The following is a 15,944-nucleotide window of genomic DNA, read 5'->3' as shown; positions in this document are numbered from 1 at the left end:
TCATATGTTAAGAGGGAGGAGGCATATCAAGGAGACACGTGGTAGGTAGGTAGAAAAAATGGTGACCTAATAGAGAACAAACCAATCCATCTTCTGATGGGGAGGATCTGTCCTGAGCTAACTATAGCTCATCTCCCTTCTGTATTCAGTGCTCTCCCTTCCTAAAAAGGGACTAAACTCACTTCTGACCAACGGCATTCAATTCCTCTGAACTATGCTTTAATAAATTTTCCTTGATACCTTTCGGTGTCAAGCTTGTTTGTAACACCAGTTTCATTCATATCAATTATTAAATCCTCTGCAATTTTACTATTTTCCTTTGAAAGTCTGATGTCCCCAGATTCTACTAATCAATGAATGGTTCTAGTTAACAGTGGAGGTTGAGGGTGGGGAATATTTACTTGCAACACTGACAACCTATCAAAGTCTCAATCACACAGAAAACAGCTCAAAGTCCAAGATTACCCAGGTTAAATAACAAAACAAAAATAATTTGATCTTTCTCTTTCTGAAGACAGAATCAAGCAAACAAGAGAGAAGAGAAACAAGGCACCTGAGAAAACCCTCAGGTCAACATAGTAAGTAGGAATAAACGGAAAAGTAAAAGATTTACAAAAACATAAGGATGGTTTAGCATATATTCTAATTCATGTTGATTTTTGTCTTTTTTTTTTCAGCCAAAGTAAAACAAAGTTTATTAAAAAATTGCCATTTTGGTTAGACTCTAAAGCAATCTGTGAACCTTCATGGAAACAGGATGGGTCTTATATATAGAAAGATTGTAGGAGGTATCTAGGGGTGGTCTAGTAGTCTGGGAGATGTCTAGAGAGGGTGGGAAGAAGATGGTAGCAAACTGGAGGTAACAGATGATGAAGGGCTAGGGTAGGTTAAGAGTATTTTGAGAGGATCAAGGATGAGAAGCAGCCAAAGGCAACTGGACAAAGAGATGATGAAAGGTTTATGACCTTTGATCTGGTCTCAGGGGAAAGCCAGATCAAGTGGGAAGATTCAAGGAGAGTTCAAGAGGGGGTTCCAGAGCTGGTATCCCATCATTACCCCCTCAAACAAATGGGACCCAAATTCTTTTGGAGTAAGGGGAAAAGTTGGCTTCTGAAACTGCTTCCTGCTGGTAAGGGGTGTACAGCTGTCCCTGCTTTGCTGGGTCCCATTCAAGGGTTACACAGCCTGAGCAGTCATCTGTAAATTGATGGCATGGACGCTGGAGGAGACAAACCTGGCAAGGAGGTTAAGCACATAAGGACCAAATAGGCACAAAAAAGAAGTATAGAGAAAAGACAATTTCCCTGGCATAAAAGAAATTTCCCTGGAGAGAATTAAAGATGACTATGGCAAGGCCAAAACATAAAAGGGCATGTTTGATAGGCAAGTTTTTTGTTATCAGATATCCCCTTTTTTTCCAAATTGCTCCACGGGCTCTTGTGTAGAACATGGAAAGCATTTTTTGAGTCAGTATAAACTTTTACTCTTTTATTTTCCTATTGGTCTAGCGCTCCAGTGGGTGCTATTAAGTCTGCCTTCTGGGCAGAGGTCCCAGGGGACATGGGGTTTGGCCTTTATGGTGTGGGGGAGACTTATTACTGTGTACCTAGCTCTCCTAACTGCTTGTTCTTTTGTACTACACTACTTTGGAGTTTGGGAGTATATGGCACAAGCAAAGAATTATGTCAGGGATACCTAAGAGCAAGGCTTGAGAATTTGGTGAGCCTGTGACTAGCCAGCCACTGGTGGCCCTCTGCTTCCAGGATATTCCAAACTCGATGGGGAGTCAGAACTTCTAGGGGCTGGTCAAGTTCAGAGGCAACCTCAAATAGAATGGCCTGTAGCAGCCAGGGAGTCTAATTGTTTTGCAAAATAGGCAACTGGCCTAGGTCCTAAGGACTGAGTTAGGACTCCCAAAACTTGTCCTTTCTTTCATCAACATACAGAGTGAAAAGTTTTCCTAGATTGGGTAGAGCTAATGCTGGAGTGGTGGTGAATTTAGTTTTCAAAGTTTCAAAAGCTTTAGCCTGGTCAGGGCCCCACTCTGGAGGGAGAAAGTCAAGGCACTGAAAAGCAATTAATGGTTGCAGTCCCTCCCAGGCCTTGGGTTTAATTGGATATTGACTTCTATGGGGGAACACTTCAGAATCTCAGAGGTGAACAACAGCTGCGGTGGTTTGAGTAGCTTGCCCAGGAATTCCCTAGTCTCAAACAATTGGCTCAACTGTCTCCCACACTTCTGGGGGCACATGGGAAGGTCTGGTGAACAAAGGCAAAAGGGAGATGGGAGGCTTAACTAGAGAAAATTGGCTTCCCAATTTCACCATCAGGTCCCTTCCCAACAAGGGGGCAGGACAAGAGGAGAGCATAAGGAAGTGGTATTCAAACAACAGATCCTCAAGCAGGCTGGGGAGGGGGTATGTCTAGAGACATCCCTTAGTTTCCCCTTCAATGCCCATGCTGGGTTGAGGGGCAAGTAGGGCCAGAGTAATTAGTTAAAACAGAGAGTGTTGCCATGATAAAATGGATAACCTTACCTCAGGTCCCAATTTTTGCCCAGGGCTCCAAGAGAGATGGAAAAAATGGGAGTGCTGTCAAGCCCCAGGCTCTCTGTCATTCCGAGTCTTGAGAAGACAGGATACTGGGGAGCCCCTCAACCACTTTTCTTACCTGGGGGACAATCCCTCCTCCAAAGTCCCTCCTAGTCACAATGACACAGTTCCACAGGGCTCCCTCTAGGGGTTCTCTGGAGGGGCACTCCTTGGACGAGTGGCCCTCCTAGTGGCATGAAAAGCAGGTTTCCCCCACTGCCCAAGTTGCTGGGCTTCCTCTGAGGGGGTGCCCTTGAGGGGTACTCTTTGGGTCTTTTACTGGTCTGTCTCTGTCTCTAGCCCTTTCCCTTTGTTCTCTTTCATCTGCTTTGACTAAGTCTCTGCTGTTAAAAGACTCCAAAGACCGTTTCCTGAGGTGTTTGGGGTCCCATTGACAATTTCTGCAGTTTCCTCCTAACGTCTGGGGCAGACTAATTAATGAAATACATGCTAAGGATTGCTGCCCTTTCTATAGAGTCAGGATATAAATTCATCTACTTAATAGCTTCTACTAGCCAGTTTTGGAAAAGGGCAGGGTTTTCCTTTTCTCCCTGAATAATTTCCCCAACTTTCTGAAAATGTATTTGCTTTTGAAATGCAATTTTCAAGCCTTCTAACAGGCAAATTACCGTATGTTCTCTCCTTCCTCTAGCCTCACTCTTTTGATAATCCTATCCTGGGTCACTAGTGGAAACAGCAGCTACTCCTGGGGGATATTTTGTGGGGATCATCCAAAATGTCCCGTTGACTAACCCCCATTGTCCTTTTGTGGGGTGGCTCTAGCCACAAGCATCTTACAATCTTTTCTGAGAATGGGGTTTCGAGAGAGCTCAACAAAGACCATTATGTAGGAAATTTCTATCCATTTTCCTTCTCAGCAACAGTGTAACTTTTAACTGTAAGAGAGTATTATATTGTAAAGTTCCCAAAAGGGGCCAAGCTTCATGGTCCTGTAGGTGATACTAAGGCCAAACAGTGTTGCAAAAGAACACCAGTTTTGTTTTTTTGTTAAGTTCTTTAGAGAAACTGGATTTTTTTTCTCCAATTTTGTAAAAGACAACCCCAAGGCAAATTTTTGGAAATTGAAAAGAATTGCCCCATTATAAGGGTGGGGGTTGGAAATCCCTTCACCGTAAAGGAGGATCTAGGAGTAAGCCTTGAGACAAAAAAAAACCCCACAAAAAAGTACCTGAAGCTTTTCCAATTACCTAGTGCTGAGAGAATTGAAAGAATTGGGCATACACTTCCAAACAAGGCATCTGTCCCTGCCCTCCATTCTTCAGAAAGTGTGCCCAGGTCCACAGCCTCGAAAATAATGCTGGACCAAAAACCTGACAGCATCAGGCTGAGTGTGAGACAGTCTCCTAGCTTCTGACCTAATGGGACCTGAGAGGTCAGGCTCAAAAAGCACTTGGAGAGCAATCCCAACTGTAGGGCCAGAAGGGGATAGGGAGAGGGGGAGGCTTACAGACCTTCCAGTCTTGGCTGGAGAAGAATTGGCAGCTGAGTGAAAGATAGACTAGAGTAGGAAGAGACTTGAAGTAGGAAAACCAACAAGCAGCAAGAGTCCAAGCATGACTTATTGAGGGCTTGAACAATGGTGACAGCAGCTGTCAGAAGAGAAGGGGCCACGGTGAAAAGAACAGATGTTATAAAGTTAGGGATATTGGAAGAGTGAGAACTTGAGGACACTTAGGTTGCAAGCTTAGGTAATGGAAGGCTGAGGTGTCCTCCAATGAACAGGAAATTTGAAATGGAGGACAGTTTTGGGGAAAAGACAATGAATTTAGTTTTAGACATGTTGAGTTCCAGAAGTCTTCAGTTTAAGATATCTAACAGGCAATTAGAGATGTGAGAATGGAGGTCAGAAGAGAAGTTAAGAAACAGAAGTAGATGAGGATATTGGATAAAGTCATTTCCAACAATGGGATACTAAAGAACAGGGTGTCTTAACTTCCGTGTGTGTCATAGACACCTTTGGCAGTCCTATATTATAGAAGTGAACTGAGAAATCGTCTAGTTAAAACCCCTTCAATGAGGAAAGAAACCAAGGGCCACAGAGTTACCTGATTTGTTTGTGGTTACACATCTAGTTAAATGTCAGAGGTAGGATGTGAACCCAGGTCTTGTGATCTCTAAATCCAGTATTCTATCCACTACAACATGTGGCCTCCCCCTTTTAGTTTAACACTTGCCAATAATCAGAATCTTCTATGTAATGAGGTAATGTAATATATTTTTAAAAGATGATTAGTTGCAATGACTTTGAGAGTTCCAGATAGTCAGAAATTTTATTTTTATATATACAATTTATATATGGACCTATCCCTCACATAATGGACAAAATACATAAGACAAAACTGTCCATAATGTTAAAACCCTTGTAGCAGATAGTTGCCATTTTGCCTAAGCCTGGGAGGCAGCAGAGTAAAATAGATTAGCTTGTTACTACCATCTCTAACCTCATTCCAGTCCAACCTTGTTTTTCATTAAGCCCCAGTGGGAAAAGCCTATCCACCACAAATAAGGCTGAGAACAATTTTGAAAGGGAGACAGTTTTAGTGTAAGTTAAAATTTCCAGCAGGGAGTCTTAGACAAGTACAATCCAAGAAAAGGTCATGGTCTACCAAAGGTTTCAAAATATTCCAAATCATCCTCTCAATCAAGATCAAAATCCCAGAAGAGGTCAAAGAGACATTCTCATAGATGCTACATTCAATCCAGGATGCTCATTCTTATGGGAGACAATCACAAAATAGATCATATGCAAAAAAAAAAAAAAAAAGTATCATCTCTCTAAAAGCCACAGTCACTATCCAATGTCTATCAGAAGAAGATATAGAGGCAAAAGGGCTAATCCAGATTACAAAACACGTTTCAGTTTATATAAAAGGAAATAAAGTCTTTGGAAGGCATATTCCTGTTCCAGTCCTTTCAACGGTGTCAATGTGATATATGATAAACAAATTGGATGATCCCAAGGATTTGCCTTTATTTTGTGAGGATAGATGATTTCAAAAGAGGCTTATAGAAAAGGCAAATGGAACAGAACTGAATAGTAGAAAGAAACATAAGTCATTCCATCACTAAGAGAGCATACCACCACAATCCCATGGGACTCTTATATGGAAAGACCTACCCTGTGGAAGAAGTGGGAGCGATTATTAAGATCAAGACATAAGATAAATGTGAAGAATATGACTAGTAAATATGGAGAATATGATTACCAATACAAAAGATTACTTCCATATTATAGCTGACAGAGATCTGACAATACTGAAAAATTGAAAAGTGACTTCTGAGGGCTTAGATTTTTCAAATCCTCCTGGACTTCTCTTTTTGATTTTCTCTTCCTTATAAGAACCCTTAAAAAAAGATCATTCATTTATTTAGACTCCTTGCTTCATCAATTGATATGTGATATTGTAATTATTGTAGCTTTGAGTATTCAAACATCTTAAACAAAACTTAAAGGAAACCTCAGTTTTAATAAATTTTGATAAATTCTGTTTTTCCAAAAAATCCCATTTAATCAAATGAAGAAAAAAATGGAGAAAAAAATTGATGTTTTGAAAAACTTGTTTTATGGAAATTTTACATATATTATAACCAAAAGTTTCATTACAAATAACTTGGTGTTTTGGAAAATTTTTAACAGTTTATTTTGAGAAAAATAATAATCTATCTAAAACTGTTAAGTAATGACAAATTTCAATGTGGGGGTGATATGGAACAAATAGTTGAGTGTAGAAAGTTTAAAGCTGTAAAAGAAAAATGACTGATTTCTTTTGAAAGGAAACAAAAGCTCTAAAAATTAGGTGTAAATTTAAATTTAAATTTAAAAGCTTGTAGATTTCTGCATACCTTATTTGGTTAAGCCTTGCAAATTTAAAGTATGTTTTTTGTATTTTTCTCACATTTTAAAAAATCTTATTCATTTTATATGTCCCTTATCAGCAAGGAGCAATCCCTATTTATCAAAGATAGTAGCTTAATTATAGAATTTGCTGTTCATAGACGTTTTAGTATTGGGATATAGGCTAAGCAGATTATAGGTCACAATCCTTTGAAGTGATATTTGTGGGGGTAATTTGCCATAAGACTGCCTTCATTCAAATGAAAGTTAATCCTATTAAAAAAAAAACTATAGCAAAACTTTATTTCCACTAATTTTAATGGAAAGAAATGATGGAGCAAAACTTTATTTCCACTAATTTTAATGGAAAGAAATGATGGAGCAGAAGAATAGAATATACAAATGCACACACACAAAGTGCTTGATGCAGAAAGACATTCAACTCAACAGGACAACAAGAAGAAACAGAGAGAGAACAAAGGGAAGAATAAAAGGGATAATAAATCTAGAGAGGGACTAGGCATAATCAAAACAAACACAATTCAAAGAGGGAATAGGGGAAAGGGGTTCAAAAGGAAAGAAAAGATAGAACCTATGATATGGATCTGGATGAAGGGACAAGAAGGGACACAAGAGTGGAAACCATGTGTCAGGAGCACAGATGGGGAAGAAAGCTACCCACCTGCCATAGCAAGGTGATAGACTTAAGTGTAAAATGTAGGGAGCAGTTGCAATTGAGTGACATGTTTGGAAGACAGGCTGAAAACAGGTGAAGAGATAAGAGAATAAAAATGCTTGACAAGTTATGCTAGCATCAACCCCTATGAAAAGATTAGTTAAGATGATGCCCTTTAATTAATATTATACTATTGATATTAAGTTTTAGCCTTCAAGGCAGCTGATCACCCACTTAACTAGAATATACTTCCTCTGAACACTAAGTGGGAGAAAGAATCAGAATTTTCCCCAAAATCAATAAAAATGGAAATTTAATAATATACATGATGATGGAGAATGGATAATTTTGATCACACTAAATTGAAAAGTTTTTATACAAACAAAGCCAATGTAACCAAGATTAGGAGGAAAGCAGAAAACTGGGAAAGAATTTTTACAACCAGTACCCCTGATGAAGGCCTCATTTCTAAATTACATAGAGAACTAAGTCAAATTTATAAGAATACGAGTCATTCTCCAATTGATAAATGGTCAGAGAATATGAACAGGCAGTTTTCAAAAGGAAGAAATTAAAGATATCTACAGTTACATGAAAAAATGCTGTAAATCACTACTGATTAGAAAAATGCAAATCAAAACAACTCTTAGTACCACATCACACCTGTCAGACTGGCTAACATGACAAAACAGGAAAATGATAAATGCTGGAGAAGATGTGGGAAAATTGGAATACTAATGCATTGTGGTTGAATTGTGAACTGATCCAACCATTTTGGAGAGCAATTTGGAATTATGCCCAAAGGGCTATAAAAATGTCCATAACTTTTGACCCAACAATAGCACTTCCAGGGCTGTATCCCAAAGAGATCATAAAAATGGGAAAAGAACCTACATGTACAAAAATATTTATAGCAGCCCTTTTTGTGGTAGCAAAGAATTGGAAATTGAGGGGATGCCCATCAATTGGGGAATGGCTTAACAAGTTGTGGTATATAAATGTAATGGAATACTATTGTGCTATAAGAAATGGTGGACTTCAGAAAAACCTGGAAAGACTTATATGAACTGATGCTGAGTGAGGGGAGCAGAGCCAACATTGCACACAGTTATAGCCACACTGTTCAATGACTAACCTTGATAGACTTGGCTCTTCTCAGCAAATGCAAGGTTCTAAGACAACTCCAAAAGGCTCCTGATGGAAAATGCCATCCACATCCAGAGAAAGAATTATGGAGTCTGAATGCAGATCGAAGCAGACTATTTGCTCTCTTTTTGTTTTGTTTCTTCTTTCTTGTAGTTCATTCCATAGGTTATAATTTTTTGCAACATGGCTAATGTGAAAATATATTTAATATGAATGTATATGTAGCGCCTATATCAGACTGAACGTTGTCTTGGGGAAGGGGAAAAGGAAAAAATTTAAAACTCAAAAGTTTATGGAACTGAATGTTGTAAACTAAAAATAAATAAATAATTAAAGAAACAATCTATATGACATCATTTTATTACAAAAGTAAATTAAATCGATTGTGCATGATTTTCTCCTCACAAAACCAAAGTTTAATATTTTGTGTTTCTTTAATTTATTTTTATATTTCTTTAATATTTTATGCTTTAGTAAGTGACAAGTTTTTTAATGAATCTACCTAGATAAAACCCAGCTAGTCTAATTTGAAGTCTCATTTCCTCCCCTAAATTTCACTAATCAAACAAGTCAGTATAGATCTATAGCAAAAGAAATATGCACATTAAAAAAATCTACAATTTTAATTTTAATTCTACATTTGACACTCATGCATTTAGTAATATCTTTGACTATAATCCATCTATATTAACACAGAACCACAACAGTCTTAGATTTTGAAAGCAACTCAAGGGTCACTTAGTCCAAGCTCCTTCCCAATGTGGAAAAACTTAGATATCTTTGACAAATTAATTATCCACCTGCTTGCCTAATTCTAGCAGCTTATTTCTTCCATATTTCAGTCAAAGGCACTACCATCATTCCAATTTCCTACCATTATCCTGAATTCTTTAATCTCCCTCCAGACCCACACGTGCCAAATATTGACATTTTGAGTCCCACAACATCTCTTGCATAACCCTTTCTTTTCACTCACAGAGCTTAGCTCAGTCAAGCCCTCACCACTTGTCACCTGCATTATTATAACAGTTCCTTATTAGTCTTCTGACCCCCAAGTTTCTTACTACTGCAAACCAACTACTATTGAAAAGATAATTTTGCTTAAACATAGATCAGATCCTGTGATTCCCCTACTCAAATCGACTCCAGTGGTTTCCTATCATCTCGAGGATAAAATATAAACTTCTGTGTTTAGTTTTTAAAGCCCTACACAAACTAACTCCAAGTTCTCTTGTCAACCTCACAGGAAATTTTCCTACTTCTACCCCTGAGATCTAGTTTAACACTTGCACAGATGACACTCTATTTCCTCTCTCAAAGCATTTGTACTGGACATCCCCACTGTGTAGAATGCATGCCCTCCTTACCTCTACCTTCTACTTCTCTCCTTCTTTAAGACATAGTTGAAGCACCTTCTTCTTCATGTTTTTCCACATCCCCCAACTAATCGTGCCATCCTTGTCAAACTACCCTGCATTTAGCTGCTCCATATATATTTTAATTATTTCCCTTTAATTCTTGTTTCCCCCTGGCACAGAGTAGGTGTAACAACTGCTTTATTGAGACGTTGACTCATTCCATTGTTGGAGAACACAAATTGTCAGAAACTGAGCCTAAATCTATCTTCCTCTAACTTTCACTGAACTTCAAAACTGAAAGTAACCTCAGGGAACCAAGTCAAAAAAAAAAAAAAAGAATCAAATCCATAAATCCAAAACATCTACATATAGTTTTAAGCCAAATTTTTGTACTTTACATTTGAATACAAACACATCTAATGCTCTGGGAATCTTCAATCACATTTCAGGAATTCAATAATATCTATTAAGCATTTACTACATGTAAAGCACTAAAAATACGAACACAAAAATAAACGTCCCTTCTGTCAAGCAGCTGACATTCTATTGAAGGGATAAAATGTGTACTCTTTGCGAGGAGAGTCCCAATCTAATTTCACTCACGTTGGGAACTGCCATGTTGGAAATTCCTTCCACCAAAGCAGATCGGTGCCCCTGTAATTTACCATTGCTTTGGCAAACTGAGAACTGAAGTCACTTGTCCATGGTTACAGAGCTGATCTGTAAGTCTAGACTTAAATCCAGGTCTTCCTGACTCCCAAACCAGCCCTCTATACATATACAACCAGCCCCATAAATACATGGTAATTTTTAGGTGCAAGATTCTACAATCCACAGTTTCTCTTCTTATGATTTAGGCCAAGAAATTAAGTTTCTATCCATAAGTTAAATTACTCGAGATTGTCTCACCTTTAAAATTGGGACAATAAAATATAAGATAGGCAACTTAATTAATACTTCTCTACTTTAGGGACGCAGGATTTCATCAGTGTGGCTTCCTTTACAAGTAGGATTTTGATGATGAAATACCATAACAAATGTTCAATCATAATCAAAAATCATTTATATAATAGTTTAAGTTTGGTAAAGCATTTTCTTCACAACAAAACTATAAAGTGAGTAATTAACCTTATTTTACAGAAGAAAAAACTAAGGCTGAGAGATTTAAGTGATTTGCACCACTAGAATGAAGAGAGCATTCAAACCTAGGTATCCTAAACAATGAGTATGTTATTCAGACAATAAAGGATAAAAACTAGGTTTATGCCTCTTCATGTTGAGCCCATTTTTTTTCCTTCACGGATATTTTTTATTTATAGGAGACTATGTTTTAAAACAGAAGAAAAACAAACTAGAAGGACACAGGGATTAATCTGAGTTAAAAAATGGTGCCCCATGTAACAGTACACTAGAGCTCTGTAAGATATAAGTAGTAGACTCGCCTGCCATGTCCTTAGCTCCACATACCTTCTGATTTCATATTCCTCCACCTCATTACCCTAAGCCCCAAAAGCATTCAGTTTGATCCTGCTTACAATAGAACTAAATCTATTTGAGGGCAGAGATGAAATTCAAATAGTTTCCTCAGTAAATACTTTAAGATTTCATTTCTCCCAGTTATACCTGACTTGCCACTTCTATATTGTTTATACTAAATCTCTCCAAGTTACTGTGAAGAAATCAGAGCTTTAGAAATTTGAATAGATACTACTGAATCTAATTCCCTTTTGGACATTTCATAAAGAATTGGAGTTGACATTTATTTTCAGATCCTTTCAATGGGGTTATGAATTCTTGATGGTTACTACATTTTGGTCATGATCAACTTATTTATGGATGAAATCAGTTGGAGATGACTGACTTACTCTATTCAGAACATAGTAACAAAATAGTATCTTAGGAGAATACAGAAAGGACAATAAGAAAACTACTTGCCCTAATGAACTTATTAGTGTACAGGGTAAGAAGAAAAGAATACTTAGGAGGCACATAATAGCTTATGTGAAACATCTGGGGGGGGAGGTGTCAGATTTTTTTCTATTTGGTCATGAGAGAAATAGGTGGAAGTTATGAAGAGTCAAACTTAGGCTTTACTGTAGGAAAAACGTTCTAATAATTAGAGCTGTATAAAACTGAACGGAGCTACATGGAAATGTGGTGGGTTCCCCCCACTCCGAGAAGAGAATGGATGACCACTTCTCAGATATTATAGTGGGGATTTCTTTTACATGTTAGTTGGACTAGAAAGCCACTGAGTTCCCTTCCACTGTCAAATCTGTGACTGTCTTCTATTCATAGCCTACCAACATAATTTAAGTTCAAAACTTAGAACAATTTTACATAGTTAAATTCACTGAGGTCATCAAGAAAAGTCACTATATGAAATGAAAGGACAATACCATGATTGTTAAAATATTTTCAAAGTAACTGATCTTTAGCTGAAATTAGACGCACGTGATGGTTCTCTCAATGTCTTTATATTGCCAATGATAAAAGGAAGCATAACAAAAAAAAATACCACAGATTCACATCTCATTTGATCAACAGTTTCACCCTCCTTCCCTACCAACTAAATCAGCTTTTTCAGGAATAGTAAAACTATTTGACAAATGTAAAATATTCCAATAGAAAATGCTAACAAATGCAGAATCTATCAGAAGGAAAATTCAAAGACAATTAAGTGGCTGAACTAAAAAAAAAAAAAAGTTTGTATAAAATTATCAAGAATCAGAAACCATTAAATATAAGATGAGATACTTTGGCTTCCAATATTCACTTATTGAGATTTGTACTAATACATACCTTTTTTTGAAATTAAAAAAAATTACTTGCCTCTCTTCAGTTACAATACAGCTTTAAAGTTCGCAAAGGATTTTTCCATATTAAAAATCTTTATTCGTGGGTTTGGGAAAAGAAAAATTCTCACTCATGCAACAGAAAAATAAAATTACAAGTCTGAAATTAGTTCAAAATTTTCAAGTTTTTTTTTGCATGCAAAAAAACTTGTCACCGGAAATTCACAACCGAACCATAAGCTCTTTAACGTGTTTACAACCTCCGAAAGAGATCAATTTCATTTTGCTCTTATGTTTTTTGTTTGTAATGTTGTTACCTTTAACAAATTACTGTCATATTTCAAAAATTTTCTCTGATCCAACTGCATAACATAAATAAATAATGGCTTGGTCACAACCTTGAAAAATAATCTATACTGATTTAGATACAAATTGATGAGCTTTAAAAAACCAAATATTTAATTTTGTAACGTATTCAACAATTAATCCAATTCAGAAATTTACATTTAAAAAACTATTTTAGAGGAAATTTATGATGGCAAAAAACAAGGGATGAGAGGTTCCTTTTTCTTTCATAAAAGAAGGATAAGGCTTCCAGTTTGGAGGGGGAGCGGGGTACAGGGATCCCACTAAGTTTAGCAATCTGGACCTTTTGTTATCACAGCAATGAATCAGCTAGGCAGCAGTTGGGGGTGGGGGTGGGGGGAGAATGAAAGGAAGGGAAATACGCACTGATGCTCAAAAGTTCCTTACCCACATGGAAAGGTCACAGCTTAAAGTTTGGTTTCTCAAGAAAACTGGGAAAATATCGATGAACGCAGCCTTGGAAGACCCAAAGTCAAACAAGCACAGAAATAGGGTCAGGTTCCACGGAAGGAGCTGAAATGAAGGGGGTCTGGCTTTGCGCCCGCTTCTTCTTCAATCCCCCCCCCCCCCGCCCCCAGCCACTAACGCTGCAAGCTTGGGGAGGCGGCAGGGGGAGAGTAGGCCCCAAGAAGGAAATGGAACTGGGGTGCCAGACTGACTCTGCGTCCCCGCAGGGGAGCTTACAGCCTCCCCGGGGGGAGGGGGGGCGGGGGGGGGGGAGAAGAGAAGATGAGAAAGAAAGGGTCCAACTTTTCTCTCCACTACCAGCAAGGTGCCCAGCGGGCCGCGCGTGGTGCCGAAACTTTGCCCCCGCCCCCAACCAGCTTGCTCTCCTCGCTCCCTCCTCCTCCGCCGGGCACCCGCAGACCCCAGGGCCTTCCGAGAGGCTCGGACTCTTCCTTCCCCTTCCCTCCCCCAACCTGCCGTCTCCCGCGAGCCCGATGTTTACCTTAGGCTGCCGACGAGGCTCCCGCTCACAGCGGGGTGGCTGGGCTGTTTCCTCCACACAAGTCTCCCGGTCACCGTCACTCGGTCACCAAGTTCCCCAACATGGACTCCTCCACTGCCACTGCCGGGAGGTATTCCGGGGACCGCCGGGTCTCCAGCACCGAGGGCTGCCCGAGCTGGGCCGCGCCGGAAGGAGGCGGCGGCGGGGTTAACCAGGACAAGAGCAGGGCTAAACCTCTCCGTTCGGCGCGCGCCGCTGCTGCTGCTTCCCCCCCGGTCGTCCTTGCTCTCTTTTTCTTTGCTCTTCTTTCTCTCCCCCCGCCGATTCCCCGGACTCCCCTCCGCTCGACTACGCTACCACATGTCGGCACGCGGTAGCAGCCAGACCTCGCTACTGCCCAGTCCGCGCTCGCTCTTGGCCTCTGTCTTCCCCTTCGGGCAGCTCCACGACACCCAAGGAGACCGCAGGGCGGCGCTGCGACCTCGACTAAAGGATAGCGTGGCGAGCTAGCGTCGTCGCGTCACCCAAGCTGGGAGCGGAAGAGAAGGAGCGGCTGAGCAGAGGCTTCTGGGAACCGTACTCTAGAGAAAGGGAGGGGGCCGGAGCGAGGAGGGCGGAGGGCGGAGGCGGAGGGACAAGGGAGAGGCTGCGCTTGCTACATGCAATTCTGTCACTGCTGGGCCTTCTACAAATGTGGCACGTGTCTGTTCCTGGCTCAGGCAGAGGACTAGTGGACTTGGGTCTCCGCGACAAAAATGAGATGGTCCCCGGAGCTAGGGAGGAGTATTGTCAAATTTAAAGCTTCAGGAAGACTCTGAAAACGAGGAAAGTTAACTTCAGGCTGCTTAGGAGTGACTTGGAAGGAGGAGCTCGACGAAGTGGGGTTCCTTGTCTTCATGCAAAATACAAGTAGGGTGGTACCAGCAGCCTCTGAGAGGTGTACGTTCTGCCTGTCAACGCATTCCGTTTCGTCCTACGGTGGTTCTGCACAGACTGTTCCTGTGCCTGGAGTGGAGTCCCTTCTTACCACCAAATCTTAAAATACTTAGTGGATTTTTTTTTCTTTCCAAAAATCCACATCAAGCCTTACCTGTTGCACAGGGCTTGTCTTATTCCTCTACTCCCCATTATCTTTTATTTACTTTAATCTTTGTAGGAGACACGAAGTGGATCTACAGCACAGTGAGAAAAGGACTAGATTTGAATGTAACCCTAAGCATTTAACCTCTTAAGTCACTTAACCTTTCCATGCACTAGGAAATTATAGTTTCCTCTTCCAGCAATTCCGTGTCACTGAAATAATAGGTCCAGTCCCTCTCCCTGCATTTGTAAGTTTACACGGTGATGTTTCCACCATTGTGGCACTGTTATGTGCCTGATGCGTGTGGAGCTTCATAATTGCTTGTTGGTTAATAGATGTTCTTAAATTTGCCAAAAACTCTTAACTAGGGGGGAAAATCTTTGAAGCTTTCATAAAAGTCTAATATTCTAATAAGGTCTAATATGCAAGATAATATGTAGGAAATTAATATAAATGTGTGAGGTGCATTCAGAATATGAACAAGTAGGTCTCAAAAGTAAGAAGGCAAGTTATGCTTCAAATACTTCAAATATGTTTACATGTTCAACATGTTCACAGATGAGTAAATACAGTATATATTTACATCTCTAGAGGATGATTCTGAAATCTCCCTTTCCTGTCCCCAATTCTCTGCTGAGGTTTACTTTCACATTTCCAAACATTTCAAATTAGATGTCCTCTAGTTATCCAAAACTCAACAAGTTAATTATTTTATTTATTATCTGAACTTATCTTCCCCCCTAAAACTCTCCCCCTCCTAACTTCCCTGTTAATGTAGAGGACAGAGCCATCTTCCCAATTTCCCCAGCTAGCAACCTAGGAGACTTCCCAGACTCCTCAATATTCTCTCCACCCCCACCCCATCATAGCCAAACTGTTGCCAATGTCTGTCAATTTCAACTTTGAAACATTTCTCAAATACAACCCCTTCTCTCCTCTGACACTGTTACCACTCTAGAGCAGGTTCTCACCACCTCAAGCAGGAAATACTCAACTTTGTAGATCAGCCCATCATAAGTGTCTCCTCATGCTAACCTGTCCTCCAGCCACAAAAGTAATTTTACCAACTTCCCAGAGCCAACATAGTGGAGTAAGAAGTAAGTCACTCTCACTCTCCCTTGTTGAC

The 15,944-nt window shown here is 39.8% G+C and overlaps 1 protein-coding gene across 6 annotated transcripts in view; it reads right to left on the bottom strand.

The window, feature by feature from the left end:
- The window catches only part of SCAF11 (SR-related CTD associated factor 11), a 91,043-nt gene extending 76,792 nt beyond the window's left edge, over positions 1-14,251 (bottom strand). For 2 of the 6 annotated variants that reach the window (XM_072654259.1, XM_072654261.1), the window contains exon 1: positions 13,738-14,237. The gene's annotated coding sequence lies outside the window, so the exon portion shown is untranslated. Of the gene's footprint in view, positions 1-13,175; positions 13,302-13,737 lie in introns of all 6 variants that reach the window. The other 4 variants (XM_072654264.1, XM_072654260.1, XM_072654263.1 and 1 more) reach the window with 4 other exon arrangements.
- Positions 14,252-15,944: the final 1,693 nt, after the last annotated feature.

Source organism: Notamacropus eugenii, chromosome 3, assembly GCF_028372415.1.
Source record: "Notamacropus eugenii isolate mMacEug1 chromosome 3, mMacEug1.pri_v2, whole genome shotgun sequence".
Classification (NCBI taxonomy): domain Eukaryota; kingdom Metazoa; phylum Chordata; class Mammalia; order Diprotodontia; family Macropodidae; genus Notamacropus; species Notamacropus eugenii.
The sequence above is the reverse complement of the archived record's forward strand: the minus strand, read 5'-3'. Positions and strand labels throughout refer to the sequence as shown.